The following is an 18860-nucleotide window of genomic DNA, read 5'->3' as shown; positions in this document are numbered from 1 at the left end:
CTCCTCAAAAAAAAAGAGTCATCTGGACATTAACCTGGCAAAAAATTGTGCAGCCATTTGAAAGGCATTTTCTTTAGCTACACGTGCCCTTAGACAGTGTTCTTAGACAGAGTTACAGCTTCATGAAGAACTAATACAGATCCATGATTCCTCAACCCATTTTGGCATAAATCTGGCATATGCGATAGGTTTGAAGCCTGTGTTTTCTCATACTTAAGAGAAGAATCAGGGTGAAATTCTTTCTATTTCATTTTACCTTCTAAAAATCAAGTATCTAGTTATCAGGCTCTCTGTGACCCATGGAGCATGGATTATACAAAGAACATGATACAAGACTAACCTAAAACAAAGCATCAGACAAATGCATGAATCATCTTCAAAAGGTGGCAATATCTTCCCATTGTCTATGGGGAAGAACTTAGAGAAATAGCAGAAGTCTGGACTTCAGATTTTTACAGAGTTAATGTTAAGAAAAACAAGTTTCTTCATCTACATTTATGGACCTCCAGTTAGCATCCTGTCTCTGTGTCCACTCATTCCCATTGATGCTGGGCATCTTTTGTAGAAAGGCTGTACTCTGAACCAGATGCTAACTAGAGGTCCACAAAGTTCTTTGACATTTTCCCTTTTGTCTATAAAATTTTATTATTTCCTACATCTGCTCCAGTTTTGCAACAACCTACTAAAAATATGACCAGAAGTAGACATTTTAAATTTCTCACTCTTTTAGTACAATATATAAACTTTAAAATAACCTCCTTATAACTGTTTCTTCCCAGCTTGTAAGCATAAAGAACATATTGTCTCAGCATTGCGTCAGACACAGAAAGACAGTTTCTTGCTTACAGATTTTTTTGTCAGGTATCTTTCCACACTATAGAATGGCTTCTGGCTATGGAATCAAGGTGTGAAGATCTGAATTTTTTAAAATGTATTTTATCTAGTCCATCTTTGCCTTCACTTCTACCACCCTTCACCTCAGCTCTCAGTTTTAGCAGCAATAATATTATATGTAACTTACTGACAAAATTACTGACTAACATCAGGCCCACTGCTACTTCCAGCAGTGAACAATTCAATTAGCCAATTTACAATCTATTCAACATGTGCCCTTTGAACATTATGTAGTTTTATTTTTCTCAAGGATATTTTTCAGTATCTAATCAAATACTTCAGAAAATTTAAAGAGTAGTTCATTTTTTCTATTACTCCTCAAACTTCTAAAGTCATCAGATAAAAGAAATTGTTTGATATTAATTTTCCATAAAATAATTTTGCTTTGATTACATTCCTTGGCCTTAATTATTTTTTAGTGGAATATTGTATCAAGTTTCCTTTATTTTACTTTACATAGAATTGCTGGTAAACTAATGGTCCACAGTTACTCACATCAGTTACATTCCCTTCCAGGGCTTTGGCTTTTCTCCAGGGATCAAAGTTAATGGCTAGACAAAGATATTCTCAAAAAAACCTTCTGGGATTCCTAAAGGAATTCATATGAGCTAGCTCTTTGAAAATATATTTTCCTTGTTGAGAAAGTTTGCTTAATTTTAAAGTTCTTTATTGCTTGTTGACTCAGAGTTGTTTTATTATTTTCACCTGCTGAAAGCATATCCTCCTTCTTCCCAGATAATAATCACAAACATTTACTGAACACTTTTCCTTTTAACGTATAATAATAACTACTTTATTAACTACAGACGTAATAGTCTTATTCAAGGTTTAATATTTTTTCCCCAATATGCTAAAAAAAAAATCCCCTTTTTTGTGTCTAGTTTTCTTGGTATCTTTATCTTCCCTTATTAATGTCTTTAATTGCTCTACCAGTTCAAGTAGACAATATCCTCTTCCTTACCCTCTCTGGAAAAAAGTGTTTTGTTACACAGTTAGCCAAGGCTCCTTTCTGAGGTTATCTGTCACTGAAACTCCCCTCATTGTTCATCTTCATAATATTTGATTTGGGATACAAAAATAACATGAAGTTAAAAGTATCTCCCAGATAATGTTTCCATTTAAAATTATCACATTTTTACAGTATTTACAGGAGAAAAATCAGCTATGGTCCTAATCAGCAGTGAAGAGGATATTAGAATTATGTGGATGCTGCTTCAGGTGTCAATATGGAGACCACTGGACACAAGTTGGAACTTACAAGACAGGCAGATGGGAAAAACTCCCTTAGCTTTGCCAGCTCCTTACTAAAAAAAATATGCCTGATTTAACACAGGATGAAAACCTGAACACAGTAACTAATTTAAGATAATTTTTAATTAGTATCAAGTTTTCTTCCTGAATATGACATATGTCAAATTTTCATTCCCTATCATCTTGCTTTTAGATTTCCGAGCTGTAAAGTTCACAGTCGATCTGCAAGTTTTCATGAGTTTCTTGCTCAGATGGTTTTTCTAATCTTTCTGTCTTCTTTTCTTGTGTCATACTGGGCAAGAGTTGTACCTTATAGTTCCAAGAAATCTTCACTTGTCTGCAGAAGCCAAACTATTTGTTGCTTTAGTTGTTTTGTCAGATATTTTAGAACAGTTTTTATGTATAATCCCATAAATCTCTGTGTAATTTAAATGAGTTTATTTCTCTCTGCCTGGAATGGATTTCTCCTTCAAGAGGCTCCTACAGCTGCTCATAATCCACCTTTCATATTCCAAACATTGCTTTAATCTCTTTTTATTGACTGCATATATTCTTCATATTTGTTTTGAGATGCATAAAAAAATGCTTTCATATGATCTTTTAATTCCTTTTAGTATTGGTCTTTAACATGGCATTCATAGGTGAAAAATTGCCACAGAGGATTCTTTGTTATTGGTCACTCATAGGAATTTTGAAACCTACAGCTGAAGCCAACAGCAAGAGCACAATCCAATACTGTTTCTCTGTGTTACTTTGTTCATCATTGTTGAAAGCTGGGATCACTGCTCAAAGAAAACTTCCAAAAATTTTTCATTAGTGATGACCAATTCTACTTTCTGCCAGCCACTTGAGCTATATTATCAATCTCTTTATGATTTTCTCTTACGATTTTGTCTTCAGACATAGCAGATATGATTCTTGTGTAGCTCATGAAATATGCTGTTTTCATTACTTTTTAAGATAATATCTTCTGATCTATTTGCTCTCTGACGTTGGAACCCTAATCTATTCATCTAAATCTGGAACAAACTCTGTGACTGCAGGTTGTGAATTGCCATTTCTATCATGTGGACATCTGTAAAATGCTTGTGATAATTCAGATTTGCCTGAATCCATAAACAGTGAAAACCAAAAACAACCCAAAGAGCAATAGTTTATCGTGAGTTCACATCAAGTCCTTTTGGAAAATTATAAGTTACAATGTAGAAATACTCTCAAAAGAGAAAGATAAAAGAACCTGCTTCTTTATAACTTTCATGTTAGGTACAGCTGAAATAAAATACTTGTGAGTTTAGAGAACTCTATATGTTCAGGTAGAAAACTTGAAAGGGAAATAAAAGTTCCTAAAATAACTTGCACCTTTCAAAAATCTAAACTACTAACCTGCTCATTGCCATTGCTAATGCCCCGACATGCCTTTTCTGTTTCACAAAAAATTGACTGTGTCCACTAAAGTCAGACTTTGTTTTAATCTGGGGGCAGTTAGAAATATGGAATTATTTGATAATTAATAATTGTACCTGCTAATGAATTGAAAAGAAAGATAAATCTTAAGTCTGTATTTTGTTCCTCCAACTTTGCAATGCAGTTGAATGATGTAAGCAATAGTGTAACACTGAATTAATCCCTATAGAGTGAGCCAAAAAGGCAAACAGTTTCTGAGCGTTTTTTATTCTTATTAAAATTATTATATAACTTGATTTTAAATAAATATAAACAAATTTGAAATTGCTTATTCAGGAAACAGGCATATATATACTGCAAGATCTGCAGATGCTCAGTGGAATTAATACTTTTCTCAGGATCAGTCCAATGGTTTGCAGTTCTGGTTTAACCCACATTTCCAGGGTTGAATAAATCCTGACTTCATATTCAAGAACTCAGAAACCTATGTCTGCAAGACGGACTCTTGGAGCAAGTTCTACATTCTTGGGTTTCAAGCAGATGCTCAGGAAACTTGCCTTAGGTTGGCAAGACACTGGAAAGGCCAGGATGACTCAACAAATTCTTATGTTTTTACTTTTGCTAGAATACATCTCATTAACTGCTCTGGTGGATGACATTAATAACTTGCATTTAAGCTTCAATTTAGCTTCTCTTCAGTCTTAAGGAAAAAATATTTAGTTTAAAAATAAAATTGCTCATAAATTTGTATGTAATGCACAAAATACACAGATGAGAATTACTCAAAAATAGCATGATAGTCTGTGAGAAATGTCAGCAGAAACAATTTTTTAAACCATTTTTAATCTTTCTGCAGAATTTTTTAGTTTCTGCACACCCACACAAAATAAGCAACCAAAATGTATAATATGCATGTGAGGATAATTCATTGAATTAAGTCAGGAAATACAAAGCAGAACCAAACTCTTCTGTGGAGAATTAACTATATAAAAATGAATTTTTAAATTAGAAAGAAAAGTTCAGTCCAGAAAGCCCACTAGTTCTAACTCAGGGGATCTTCATCATCCTTTGCTTTTGAAATACCCACTATGAAATAGGTTCTCAGCAGTGTTGAATTCAGAGAAAAGAAAGATGCCTGTGAGTCACTTCTCCATTCCCATGAAAAAGTCTTTATAAAGTGAAATGTTGACAGCTTTTGTGGTAGAGGTTCTCAGAGGAACCACTCAGTTGTAGAGGGAACCAGCTGAATTACAGCGTGCACTGGCTCCACTTCATTTTCGACAACAAGTAACAGAAAGCCCCAATGCAGATGCAGCAATTCTGGCTCATTCCTTTGTTATCATTTCTGAAAAAGCTTTAAATACCCCTGAGTGATCGGACAGAATTACAGCCGCACTTCTTCTTTGGCTGACAAAGCCAAGTTTCCTTGTGCTGCCAAGAGATCTATCACTGCAGTGAGCATCTTATCTCAGGGATAGCAGTATTCAAAGCTAAACTAATTCATGGGCTTTCATCTGGAACTCAAGTCTTCTGACCCAAGACTGTGAAGGTACCAAAGAAGAATTCTGTATTTCAACCATTGCAAGATTCACAGCTTTCACCGTGACTTTTGAAAGCCTTGCATGTATTTTTTATTTTAGCTGAAGCGAGGGTGGTATTCAAGTTCAGAATATTATCTAGTGGACCTGACAATGTCCTCGCCGGCCATCCTCTGCCTCCAGAGCATGTAAATATGACTAAAGCTCAGCAGTGAAGTGTCAAACACTTCCTTCCTGCAGAACCTGGGACAAGGTGGTCTAAGAGCAGAGACTTGAAGATTAACCTTGTGGATGGTGAGTGAAACCAGTCTTGGAAGTAAGTCTAGCTTCAGTCTTACATAGCACTAAGGATAGAGTCAGTGGTAGAGTCCTGGAAGGCTTCTGCGTCTCAACACAGCTGGTTGTAGAGAACCAGATGTGATCTAAATGGGGTAGAGTGGGAAAACACTGGCATGTTTTCTAAACTGTCTCTGAATTACTCTAAGAGAAGGACAGGAAATGGGAACATTTTATGCATGATCCCCTACTCAGGGCTGTGCCTGAGGTTGCAATCTAGTTCTTAGAGCAGCAGCTAAAAATACAGTGATGACTCCTGCCAGGATAATTACGTAGCTCCAGTGTCACATCTTTCAACAAGCAAAGTAATACAGCGGAACTGGGAACCTTAATGTGCAATATCTTGTCATTGCTTCTTCAATGGGAAGATAAGGGGGATAAAAATGAGGGGGAAATTGTATTTCAGACATACAGTGTAGGTACAAAGGCTACCAGGTCCTTCAGGGAATCCTAAAAACAATTTTCTTTTGCCTGCAAAGCTCAGGGGTCTGGTTAGCCCTCAATGACATTTTTATTTCCATGGTGGGAAAATAAAATGTCCCCAGCAGCGTAAACTTACACTCTTAATAAGTAACAGACTTTTTAAAGCACAATGTTATATGATGACATTTTATGCAGAGACGTAACTCATAAACTCAGAGAGTAAAGGATAAAGAAAATGACAAGCTAGATACAGCACACATTAATATATGGCAGCCATAAAAATCACAAAGGATGGATTGGCCGCTTATACACAGGGGTAAACATGGAAAAAATCTGTTACTACCAATAAGCGTATGCCAGCTTGGTGCTCGTGGGAAATGAAGTCTGAATCAAGCACCAATAGCTCAAAACTTACTTGTCCATAAACACTATCATTTCATACAAAGGCAAGGAACTATCAACGTCTGAACAGCTGTAAACATATGTTATTCAGCTCCTATGATCAATGTAGTTATTAGCAACTTAAGCAGTTGCTTTGAGAGCAGTTCTTGCTCTCAATGTAACATCATTTCTCCCTGCTATGTATCCGTCAGCTGGAGATCTAAAGGAGAGCTGGGTGAAGGCAGATAGCAAGCATTCAAAGAAATCAAAATGGAAAAGTCCCTGTAAACTTTTTAAACAAAAAAACTACTAGATTGCAATCCGTCACTTCAAACTAATACAACTATATGTTTAAATCTGTGTCAGTATGTGTAATGAAGACCTCATTTGTGAGGTGAATAGACTCTTGCCCTTGTATTGCTTTGAATTTTAAGATTCTAGTTCAATTTGGGCACTGGGTATTTTCACATAGCTAAAACCCTAATGCATATATAAGGATGTGTGTATTTATATTTATAATGTGAATCATACACATATGTAAATTTCAAATAAAATGTATCTCTAAGTAAACTCATTTAATTTCTAATCTATCTCTGGAAGTCATCTCAACACACTCCATCCTGCTCAAAGCAGGGCCAGCTTCACACTGCCTACTTAATGTATTTAGTGGATCAATGATCTCTCTCTCTCTAAATATACAATTTCAAATATGTGTATGTATGTAATACAAATACAATGTATTGCCTTTAAAGGACAGGTCTGACCTGTTCTTGAAAATGCAGCACTGAGGCAGAGGAACAAAATGCATAACAGGTCTTTGGAAAGGCTCTGGAGGAAGAGCCCTATGTCAGCACAGCAGAGGTGGGACACTGCTTCCATTCATGGGTGAGAAATAGAAGGATACTATCCTGTTGCAATGTCCCAATATCTCTTTCTTAATGTTTTCATAATTACAATTAAATATATAACTTGGAGGAGATGCTGATTATTCTTTAAAAATTGGATGAATACAGAAATCAGTTCATAAACTTAGAAGACTAGAAATGGAGAAAGCAAAGCAAAACCATAATTGAAAAGTTACCTTCGCACCAGAATACTTTTTCTGATTCACAGTTCCTCACCTTGTTCAAGCTCCTTCTCCTCATTTGGTTTCCTCCTTTCTTTGCATTTTCAGCAGTACCTTTCTAAAGGCTTTTGCAGAGGGCTGTATTTTATTTCTTTTTATGTACAGTCATAATTCCAAGGACATTTTTTTCATGAAAGCATTTCACACCCATCCTGTGCTTCCTCCTCTCCGATTTTATGCACATTTATTCTCACCTCTGCACCACCCATTCTTTATGCTGATATATACATATTAAATAGATGTTTTTGAAGGCTGGCAGGGAACCAGTCTCAAACACTTATCTATGTTAAAAATACTCTTGTCACTTCTTTTTTTCAGGGTTTAGTTTTATCTTGGGTCAATTCCATGATTAACTTCTCTGCCCAATCCCATACAAAGTTGCTGTGGCACAACTAACAAAGATATGTGGCAATAGGAACACAGAGTAGCTGAGGACAGAAATCACTACCGTTAGCTCTACTTTCTAGGGACATTTCTATAAGCCCATTCCTGGGAGACAGCCCATTCCTTTCCCCGTTTCTGAAGATTGGTTTTGATTCAGAACAGAATGATTAGGGCTAAGACCTGTAACTCACTGACATGAGAAGTTCAAGGTCAGGCTCAAATTTGACTTTTAAAGTTTATGACGTATCAGGAATTGAGGATGAGAATGTGGTTGAAAAAGAAGTAAATCAATTGACAGAGTAGTGGAGGAAACCCACTTATCATCCATGGACGGCAGGTGATCCACAGAGCAGGCAGAGCAGGAACGCTTACCCTGGAGGATTTATGGTGACTGCTTGACTTTGGCCTGGAGAGGGTAGAACAAGCTCAGGCATCAGAGAAAGGGGGTTTTTTTTATGGCATTATTTGTTCTTTTTGTCCAAGGACATAAAAGAAAAGATTGGCAGATAATCAGAAGAGGTTTTTGACAGGCAGAAAGACAGATGATGGTTTGAGAGGCCTAACACAGATATTCATTGAAACAAACTTAAAATAATCCACGATAGAAAGATAGTCTACATGAACCCAGACATCCTGGAATGTCCACACATTCTCACTGTGTACATGTCAACTTTTGATTCGTTTCACATACATTTTAACGCATATGCTCAAAGTGTGTTTTAAATACCGTGTTTTCTTTGAGAGGTAAAATGAAAGATACTCTCAATTTCCTTATTAAGTCACTGCAAATTCCTCTGCACTAAATGATAATGCATGCAGTGTTTACAATACCAGAATGCTCAAAGTGCATGTAAGGAAAGAGATGGGAAAATATACACTGAGTGTTTTGCAAAATGATTCATAAATAAATTATGCTGATTGAATCATTGTGACTGGAATGTTTAATCCTTCCATTTATTTTCATTTGTGAAAAATTATTGAGCAAGCCATGGGTGATAATATCAGGGTTTGAGTCTAGGGATGCTAAGATTTTCTCACCTCATTCAAACTGTTAAAAAGGTAATTATTTGTTGCAGGTTTGGCTGGATTAATTGCCTTTTTTACAACTACAGGAATCATATATTTCTCATGTTCATGTGACAGTGGTGCAAATGCAAAGATTGTAAGGGAATTATATCTGCTGTGTTGCTGTAAGTAAGATCTCACTTCATCTCAGATCTTGCTCAAGCTATTTTCAACAAAAACAAAGGAATACACTAGAAGCATATTGGCTTATTTTCATCCTTTTAATAACAACAAATGTATTCTGCTGTGTTACCTAACCATAACATAGCAATAAAAACTGGTTTATTTATATCAAATCATAAAACATGCCTTCCATTCTTTTTTGGATGTAGCTGCTGCAATTCTGTGTAGTGAACTTACACTCCTTTGGCTGAAAAATCCTCTGAAGTCCTGTAAGTTACAGATGTATGGTATTGTAGCTACCTTAATTAATTTCAATGTTGAATTAGGTGGATAATCCAAAGGGCCACGTTTATAGCCCTAGCTAGACTTTATATATGTATGACCTGGCATGCAGAGGTTTGACTGGCCTATGCAGAAGATAAAACACCAATAAGCAGTATGCACATGATATATATAACATGTGTTCCTGTACATGTTACATATCACAAGAGGATAATAGGAATCTCTGTTTGCAGCAAGCTAAATAAATTTGTGTAACAGTGAATCCAAACTTTTGAAACTTATTTTATTTCTGAATTGCAAGAAAAATATACAGCCCTTGCCCCACTGGATTTAAATTAGCAGAACCATTACAATTCTGAGCTGAGAAAGTTCTTATCTGGTAGCACTTCCTCTACCAAGAATCTCCTTATGCACTAAACAGGTTAAGGAAAAAATGATTTTTCAGTTCTACTAATTAGTTCTACCACATTTCTCTTCACTTCATTCTATTTCTAAAATGGTGGTGATCTCAGCCGACACCACCATGCACTTCTTAAAAGAACTGCATTCTCTCCTGCCATGCAGACCTCAGAGTCCTTAAACAACACAGAACAAATAGCAACCTCTGCTATAAACCACAGACGAGAGTCCTGGGAATACACCACAAGGTGGACAACTTAAAGCATTTGTAGAGCTTATAAAGGCAGTATGAGGTGGAAAGGGAAATTAAGAAGCACAAGCAAAGAGGAAAGGACATTTTAAAAATGGCATTTGAGAAATACTGAGATTAAATGAAGTGGAAAAATGTTGCTATAAGTACCATATTTTGTTTGATCTACTGAACATTCCCTTGGAGCTGCTGTGAAAGTGTGTACGTATGGATGCTTACACATACACTTAAGGTGTGTGCACTAACACACATCAGCATATACACATAGTTCACAAATCTAAATGCACATGCACATAGAAGGTGAAAGGAAACTGAAATCCCATGACCAAGTCATAAAATGTCAGAGATATTACATAAAATTAATGGTCCATGTTCTAAAGCCTTCTCTCCCTAAAAGGTGTTTTAACTAAATAAGAATATCACTGTTTCATGTCACTGCATAATAGTGATACTTGCAAAGTAATTTGAAAATCTTGATAGAAGGGCATAGAGAAGGTTAGAATGTCTTTTGAAAGTGCTTCTCTTACATTTATGGATAGGAAAACATAATGCCTTAAAATCTTCAGTGTTCACCTTCTCAATAGCTTCTGACAAAGAGGGGTGCAGGTTCATCACATACAAATAAAAGAAGCATCAGAGGCCACAGCCAGGCCTAAATTGATTAACTGAGTCAAGTTGCAGGTCACCTACAAGGAACCAAAACCTGTATGCAGTATCTCCTAATCAAATAATTCGGCTGAGCTTCTGGCATTGAAGTTTGCTTTCCCGCCACACTCCTTTTTTCAAACTTGATCATGCTTCAATCATGCAAGCAAAGGAAGCAATTTTGGCTGAAAAATCCCATAACACCTTTCTGACTTTCCAGAGGGCAGGCCTCCTTCTCTAGTTGTCCCTAACCACAGACGGCACCAGAGGGACAAACAACACATCTGCAAATAAGTTCCTAGAAAGATTTTCAATTGCACACATTCCAGCAGAGCCTGGATACATCCTAATGTGCTCAAAGAACGAGTAACTGAAGACGGGTGGCCTTGGCAGGGACTGATGGTGGAAGTACAGCAGAAATGAGCATTGATATTTCAGTTTTTGTTACGGTCCAGTTGGCTGCAAGCAGCACCACTACTGGCTATTCCAGGTGCTGTATACCACTTTTGTAACCCAGGACAGTGAGGGGACAGAATACGTCACCCAGATATTTCTCTTGGCATGAATAGTCTGAAAACAGATTGCCTTTCTATGTTTTTTATTTACATTTCACATTAAACAGACAGTCTTTTTCCCCCCTCCTCTCACCCCTGTACAACTCCACTTTCTCCCTTCTAGCACAGGCAGAACAAACAAGAAAATTAAAATTTTATTATGACTCTTTCTAAGTCACAACTGTCTGTAGTGACTTGTGGGGCCCTGCAGGCAGTTGGTGCTGCCTCTTCATCAGGGCATCTCATACTGTTACTGTCTAGCCCAATAGGAGGCTCATATTAAAAACTCTCATTGGTTTAATGAGCTAGATAAAACACAGCGATAATTTTTACCAATTTTTACTGTTTGGTGCTCCACAAAAGATGGCTGTAAAATCCTACACTTCTTAGATAACTGGCTATCAGTTTTGACCTTCAGAAGTAAAGTTATAGAAAGCTACATAAATATTAAAATTAGAGGTGAGGCTGAACTGCAAAGTTCATACACAGACTTCATATCAAACTAGCCCAACACTTTAGTGCATTGGGAATGACTGATTTGGTTTGGGACCATCTCTAATTAAAAAAATATATGTGTCTAATAATCTCACATCATTCCCACTGCTATTTTTGCTATGTACCTTGCCCTAGGTCTCTCTCACTTATTTCAGAAGCCTGAGTCATACATTTGGGCTTTGGAGAATTGAGAGTTACAGTACGGGTAGCTCTAGTTCATCATGAATATACAGTATCCTTAGGAGAGCCCATGCACAAGCAAAGAGCGAGAGAGAAGAAATATGCAGCTGCAGTGAGAATCTACACAAAAGTTGGCAAACAGAAAATACAACTAAACTGATCAACTTTCTCTGTAGCTAGGAGGCAAAGAAAATTCAACCAAGATGTGTTCATGCAGAAACAGTGGGAGAAACAACAATAAGCTGGAAAGGGGCATCAGTGAGGCATGAACATGGTGACTAATTTATTTAAGAAGACAAGAGAGACAAGACCTATTTCTACCCGGGTGAATTTGCCATAGGCCTATCCCTTTGGATCTGTGTGCTTCTTACCACTCTTTGAATCAAGAACTACCTCCCTCACCATGGGTCCATGGGTCCACAGTAGCAGTGTTGTGACAACACTGGGCAAAACAAAAACAAATGCAAGTCCAGAGTTATGATCCAAAGCGATAACACAAAGTAACACCATTCTAGTCAGTTAGGAAGCTAAACCACATAATTTAAAACTCTATGAGCACGAAATCAATTGAGTTCATTAGAAAAGTCACATCTCACCAGTCCTTGATGACGATAAATTATGTCCTGCCTGTCGATAGCCAGAGATCAAACCGGGTAACAGGATCCATGACAGAGTAATTTTTCTTATCACCTGACAGTTAATCCAGGTATGAGGAAACAACTCCAGTAATATGTGGAGCTTCACAAACATACTAGAAGCTTCATTTAAGAGTTTCATCTTGAGATATCATGGCTAATTCTTTTATTTTCTACTCCACAGACAGTAGTTACATTTTTTATAATATGAGACAGAATATCAAAATAAGTCTAGCCTAAAATGATAAGATTCGCAGCTAGATTTATCACAAGCCAGATCTCCCCTGATCAGAAAAACTCTAGTTATTTAACAGAACAGATTCACAGCACTTCAGGATCTTCCCTGGCAATTATTTTTCTGTTATCTGAAAAGCTGCAAATATCACTAAAAACATTCTCAATAAGGATGTATTGAGGTCTTCAGAAAAAAGCTATTTATGTTTGAGAAGAGTGAATTGATCAGAAAATTGGTTTATTTGTCCTACAATGTTGAGATTATTTCATTAATATTTCTCATAGTACATCAATGGGTTTTGTGTACACTATCTCAAAAAGATTTTATTTTTCTAAGAGAAAACAAAAACTTTCTAAATGAAATATGTGCATTCTGAAAACACATAATAATTTTTTAAAGACTGCTTCCCCTTAAAAAGATTGATAAGAACTTTTCAAACCAATACTGCTACTATGGAAAGAGAACCAGTAGTTGGTAGGCAGCTTATTGGACGTGTATTTCCATATATAGTGCAGTGTGTAAATGATCAAAAAGAATTGTAGAAGAGAGGCAATTCATGATTAGCTTACTATAACACAAATTGATGATAGATGAAAGGAGGAGAATGTAAGTTATAAGTAATAGGGGCCATAAAAAGAATAAAAAATAATAATAAATAAAGGCAGTGAATTTCAGCAGAGATAATTTGTGTAGACGTGCAAGAAGTGTTCACTGAAATCAATGGAATGAGGCAACAGAGGTAAAGGACACAGAGGAGAAATGGAAAGTGTTCCTAGGTAAATTAATGTATACCCAAAGGGCTGTGAGCTACCCAGCAATAAATATGTTTAGAGTGGGGGGAAAGAAGCAAATGGATGACCTGTGTAGTGAAAAGAGTAATCAAATACAAAGAAGAGGCACATGTAAGGAGTAAAATAACAGATCTAGAGGAAGGAAATTATGATTATAAACATTTGAGACTTCTACTCACTAAAATTATTAAAAGTTGGTAGGAACGTGCTGATTGTTCCATATGCACAGTCAGGTAGTAAGGGGGAAACAAGGAAAAAGAGAAGAAAAGCATTGATCTGAGTGAGAAGAATGGTGTTAACTGACTGAAATGTGCCCAGTGTTTGTTGCCAGTTTATTATTACTGCAGTATTTTGCTTTTCAAAATGGTTGATGGTGTAAAAGCCAGAATTCAATCCCTAGTGAAACTCATCTTGCTTAGAACAGATCTAAAAAGTGGTAAATTGTTATTTTGTACTGTAAAATACCAAAGACCTTCAAGAACATACTGCAGACATAGATGTGGTGTTAGCAACAATTTAAACAGGAGGATACTTTTGCAAATCCCTGTTCTTCTCCCCCTTTCCTGTACAAATTCAGCAATAGTTGTGAGGCAAGGATGAAGGTAAACCAATGGGAAAAGTTGTGTTATTTTCTGTGAGTTCATGTCAGATTATGCTAAGGTTGTTGACACTAAAATTATAATGATGTTTCTGCACAGAAAACCTCTACCGTGCCAAACCTATGGGCAGTGGGAGCCATACAGCTCTCATGCTGGAGTCTTAGCCTAGTTGGAGGGTACCTTAGTGAGCTATACTTGCCGTCTATACTGTCAAGATACCTAAGTTTGCAGGCCCAGAAACTGAGCAGAAACTTACCTGAAAGACATTTCTGTAATCAGTTTGATGTTAGTGTCTATTAAATGTGTTTGGGTTTTTTTTTTTTTCACCGTAGGAATCTTATGTTTCTATGTTAGGAAGAAAGTAATAATATAAAAAAATACAGCCTAAGCCCTTTGGGAAAAATAAAAATATTGTAAGTAAAAAAAAGAAAATAAAATTTTTGTGGATGTGTTAAGGGATATAAAAAACTTAGAACCAAAAAGAATGAGTAGAAATTTTTCTACTTCTGTGTTAGAAACTAATAGCACATTAAGGCTACATTGTGAAGATCTCCCTAGGTTTGTGCAGAAAAGAGTACTGGTAGACAATGAGGAGGTGACATTGAAACAAATACAAATGAAAGGGGGTCAAAACTTTTAATTATTCCACAGGAAGTTAGGCAAATAATATCTGAAATCTCCAGTAAAGTCAGAAGGGTTCAGCAGCTTTTATACAGTAAAAATAGTGTAGTAGAGATTATAACAGATAAATTATACAAGTTTACTGATCTGAACACCACACAGAATTAGAAAGGACACTGCTGAGTTAAATAAACAAGAGTGAGATTGAACATCATGCATGTTCGTAACAAATGATGAATTAAACTAAAAATGGTCACTAAGATCTGGCTGTGCAGTGCAGATTTCACGCTATGTCTGACAAGGTCACACAAAATGTCTGTGGTAGAACAGCAGACATCCTGCTTCTCTGCATCTGTTAGCCAAAGTCTGACAAGTAATTTACGCAGGTTTTGGGTCAGCCTCTCTCCAATATCACACACACATCCCAGAGCATTTCAAGGCTCAGTATGTGAACTGCTCTCCTACGCACAACTCTCTTGCCCTGACTTAACAAATCTGGTGAGCCTTTTCTTTTCCTTTCCACAATGGCATAAGAAACCATATCTCCCTCTGATTGGATCTGAAGCTGTTTATCCATCTGTGTTTTTTTCATTCCTTTAAAAGCTGCAGGTTCATTAGTAAAGATTTTTAGAAGATGTTTGCGGGTGCTCAGTCTTTCCCCCTTCCTTGTATTTAAATCAATGTTTTGGATTCCCTCCCAAGGGGAATTTGACTGAAATGTTTATTTATTTATTTCCTCATTTATCTTTTAGAAAAGACAATAAATAGCTTTGGTTGTTAGGGGTAGAATAATCCTTTGATTTATGACCTGGATTAAGGGATATCTTGTAAGCCATGTAAATTGCATAAAGTCAAAAGGGAAAAAAAAAAAGAATTCTTGCCAGTTTGGCACTTGGAATGAACATAGAGGCATTGTCAGAGCAAGTGAAAAGGAGACAAGGAAGGCCAAGGCCCATCAGTAACTAAATCTTGCCAAGGATATTAAGGACAACATGAAGAGCTTCATCAAATACATCAATAACAAAAAGAAAACAAAGGATAATGGAGGGGGTAACTCCGTTACTGAATGGAGGGGGGACTGTGGCAACAAAGGACAGAGAGAAGGCAGAGTTATCAAAGGCCTTCTTTGCATTGGTCTCCACTGACAAGACCAGCCCTGACCCAGGAGACCAGGCTAAAGGATTGTTGGAAGGAAGTCTTTCCCTTGGTCAAGGAGGATTGGGTTAGAGAACAACTAAACAAACCTGACATCCAAAAGTCCATGGGTCTTGATGGGATGCATCCATGAGTGTTGAGAAGTGGTAGACACCACAGTGGGGACACTTACAATCATCTTTGAAAGGTCATGGCAATCAGGAGAGGTGCCTGAGGACTGGTAAAAAGCAAATGTCACCCCAGTCTTCAAAAAGGGCAAGAAGAAGGACCCAGGGAACTACTGGCCAGTCAGTCTCACCTCAGTCCCTGGAACTCATTCTGGAAGCCATCTCTATCTACATGGGTGACAAGAAGGTGTAGTCAGAATGGATTCACTAAAGGTAAATCATGCTTGACCAACCAGGTTGCCATCTGCAATGAAACAACTGCCTGTATGAACGAGGGAAAAGGGAATAACTCCAACTGTCACTTTGGTAGCTCTCTTTAATCATCATAAGATTAAAAAGACAAACTAAATAAAATAAACCAAATAAAACAAAATCGTTATGAGGTCAAAAATCTCCAAAGTGTCAAGTAAGGGTAACCACAATCCATGTTAGTTTGCAGAAAGACTGATACCATGCCTCACAGAAAAAAATTCCCATTCAGTTAAATCGGGGATTCCAGGAATCAGTGATAGTATCTACTAATCCTTCCTTCCTCAAAGCAGGGGTGGAAGCACAGATTATAGCATGTGATTTAAAATAATATCTTCCTGTGTTTCTCAAAATTGAGAGTAAGAACAATATGATAAGAGTACAAGGACCTGTAAAGCAGTATCTGAAAGTTTATAAGAAACCACAGCACAATTAAAGGAAAAATGACTTAGATTTCTTACTCCTAAGCAGGATATTTAATTTCCATAAAGTGCTGTGCATCCAGCTTCTGTATCACATAAAAGAGCACCTATTCATACCTTAGTGCCCTACTGCAGAAGGACTTGCTATGTAGTCCTCATCATGGCATAAGCTCTCTCTCTTATATGGAAATTAGTTTTGCCTCCTCTCTTTGATACTAAGCAGTATTACGATATTTAATTTATGTTTTTTGGAGGAATTTAATGTTTTGCTGAAGAGTTCCCTAGAACATTATAATTGTATAAAGAGATCAATCACTCATTCTTTGCAAGCTCTGGGTAGACCTCAGGGAGGGGGGAGAAGGAGAAAAGAAAATAAAAGACAAAATCAACATGCACTGATTCAATGGCTGGAAAAAATATTGATCAGCTGTGTCATTCTCTAAGCTCATTTCATTCTCTGTGTGAAAGAAAACAACAGTCTTCTAGGAATAAAAGATACTTTAAAGGCAGCATCTTAATGCATTTTCACAAAGGGACATGCTTTAAATCCTCAAGGAGCACTTACAGTATTCATTTTTAAGACATCATTTTAATACAGCTTTGGAATAGGCACATAATTATTGCTTTATACTGCAGTACCATCTAGAAGCAAGCAGTAATGGTCAGCTGGGCTAGGTGCTGTGCTAATAATAAGCCATAGCCTGGCTTCCTACTGAGGGGCTGTCAGTCTAAATAGCCAAAACAGGCTAAAAGACAGGATATATTTGGGAAGCCATTTCACAGACATGGAGCAGACACACTGAGAGGCTGAATGACTTGCCCAGGACAACACTACGGGCTTGATTCCAGACAAGAATACAATGCAAATTTCCCAAGTCAGTGACTAACACAGAAAACATCCTTTCCATTGCAGCTATGCTCACATTTTCAGTAACACCTCAGAAAAGGCAGAGTTTTAGAAGCAGGCACTTCCTTTACTTAGGAATCAAGTTAGAATTATAAATACTAGGCTGAGCTATGAAAGTCCCATCTCTTCCGTTTCTCAGAAAAACTGGAGACATCTTCAGTCCAACTGTGATGTGTCATTTTGTCAGATGGTGTCACTTGGCACTCTGGAGTAAGAAGAGGCTGTGTGACTCAGCACTGAAGCACAGAAGAGCACCTGGCAGTGCATGAAAAGAGGGAGGAATCTGGAGAGAGGGAGACACTTCATTTTAAAAGGTACTTAATACAAGCTTTTGCCTGTGGAAGAACACATCACATCTCTTTCCACAAAAGCCATCTGCCTCCCTCCATCCCTCCAAAAGCACCCTTCTGCACAACTGGAGTGCTAATTAGAGCAGTGCTTTCAGGTCCTAACTAACCTATGGCTCTGCCCCAGGAATGAGACATAATCAAGAGCTAACTAATGCTTTTGAAATGTTACAGTCTAAATTAACAAGACTGAACCATGAAGCATGACAAAGAACAGCCAGGAATTAGTTCTGGGTCATCCAGTTGCTTTCAGAGGAAAGGTGTTCTGGCCTTAAGGAAAATCCTGACATGCTTGATCATTTTGGCCTGGGAACATGAAGGGAGAAATGCAACAGTGAGATCTCTGTTTCCAGTGGTGTCTCACAGAGCTTTTAGTGGCACCATGGTATAATGTAAGTGCTGAACGGGAACATGAGCTCCATGGTCATAGTGTGCATTCTTTCAGTGGAAAGACAGGAAGCAACATCTGTTAATAGTGTGTGGGAGGAAACCCTTCCTGAAAGTAATGGGCTCTCAGCTCTTCCTATTAAAAGCAGAGCAGTGTCCGAAATAAGCTTCAAAGCATCAAGTTCAGGGAAGAATATCCACTTAACAGAAGAGCAGAGGAAACAGGAGGATGCAGAACAATGTGAAATTCCCCTTCTCTCTCAAGCTCTACTCTTTCTGGTGCTCTCTGCAGCAATTAGTAGGGTCAAGAACTCAAAATCAATCTCTCCTTCGCATCCTTCTTAGGCGAGATCACTGCTCCTTGCTTGACTTTGAGAAACCATCTTTTAAAATCACAACTAGAGAGAAAAGTTATGATGTGATCTGTCCAACATTGCAATTCATTCAGGAAGAAACTGCAGCTTTTCACATTTCAGGTACTGTTTGGATGTTCTGATGCCCTGTGGCTGAAGTTGGTGGGTCAAAATATTATATGACAATACATTTTGATGGGTTTCTTGGCTATTCAGTCCAGTCACAACCCTAAATCTCTTGTTCTAATTGAAATGGAGGAAC

Source organism: Pipra filicauda, unplaced genomic scaffold, assembly GCF_003945595.2.
Source record: "Pipra filicauda isolate LSUMZ 115617 unplaced genomic scaffold, ASM394559v2 scaffold218_size1660888_pilon, whole genome shotgun sequence".
NCBI classification, from domain to species: Eukaryota; Metazoa; Chordata; class Aves; order Passeriformes; family Pipridae; genus Pipra; species Pipra filicauda.
The sequence above is the reverse complement of the archived record's forward strand: the minus strand, read 5'-3'. Positions refer to the sequence as shown.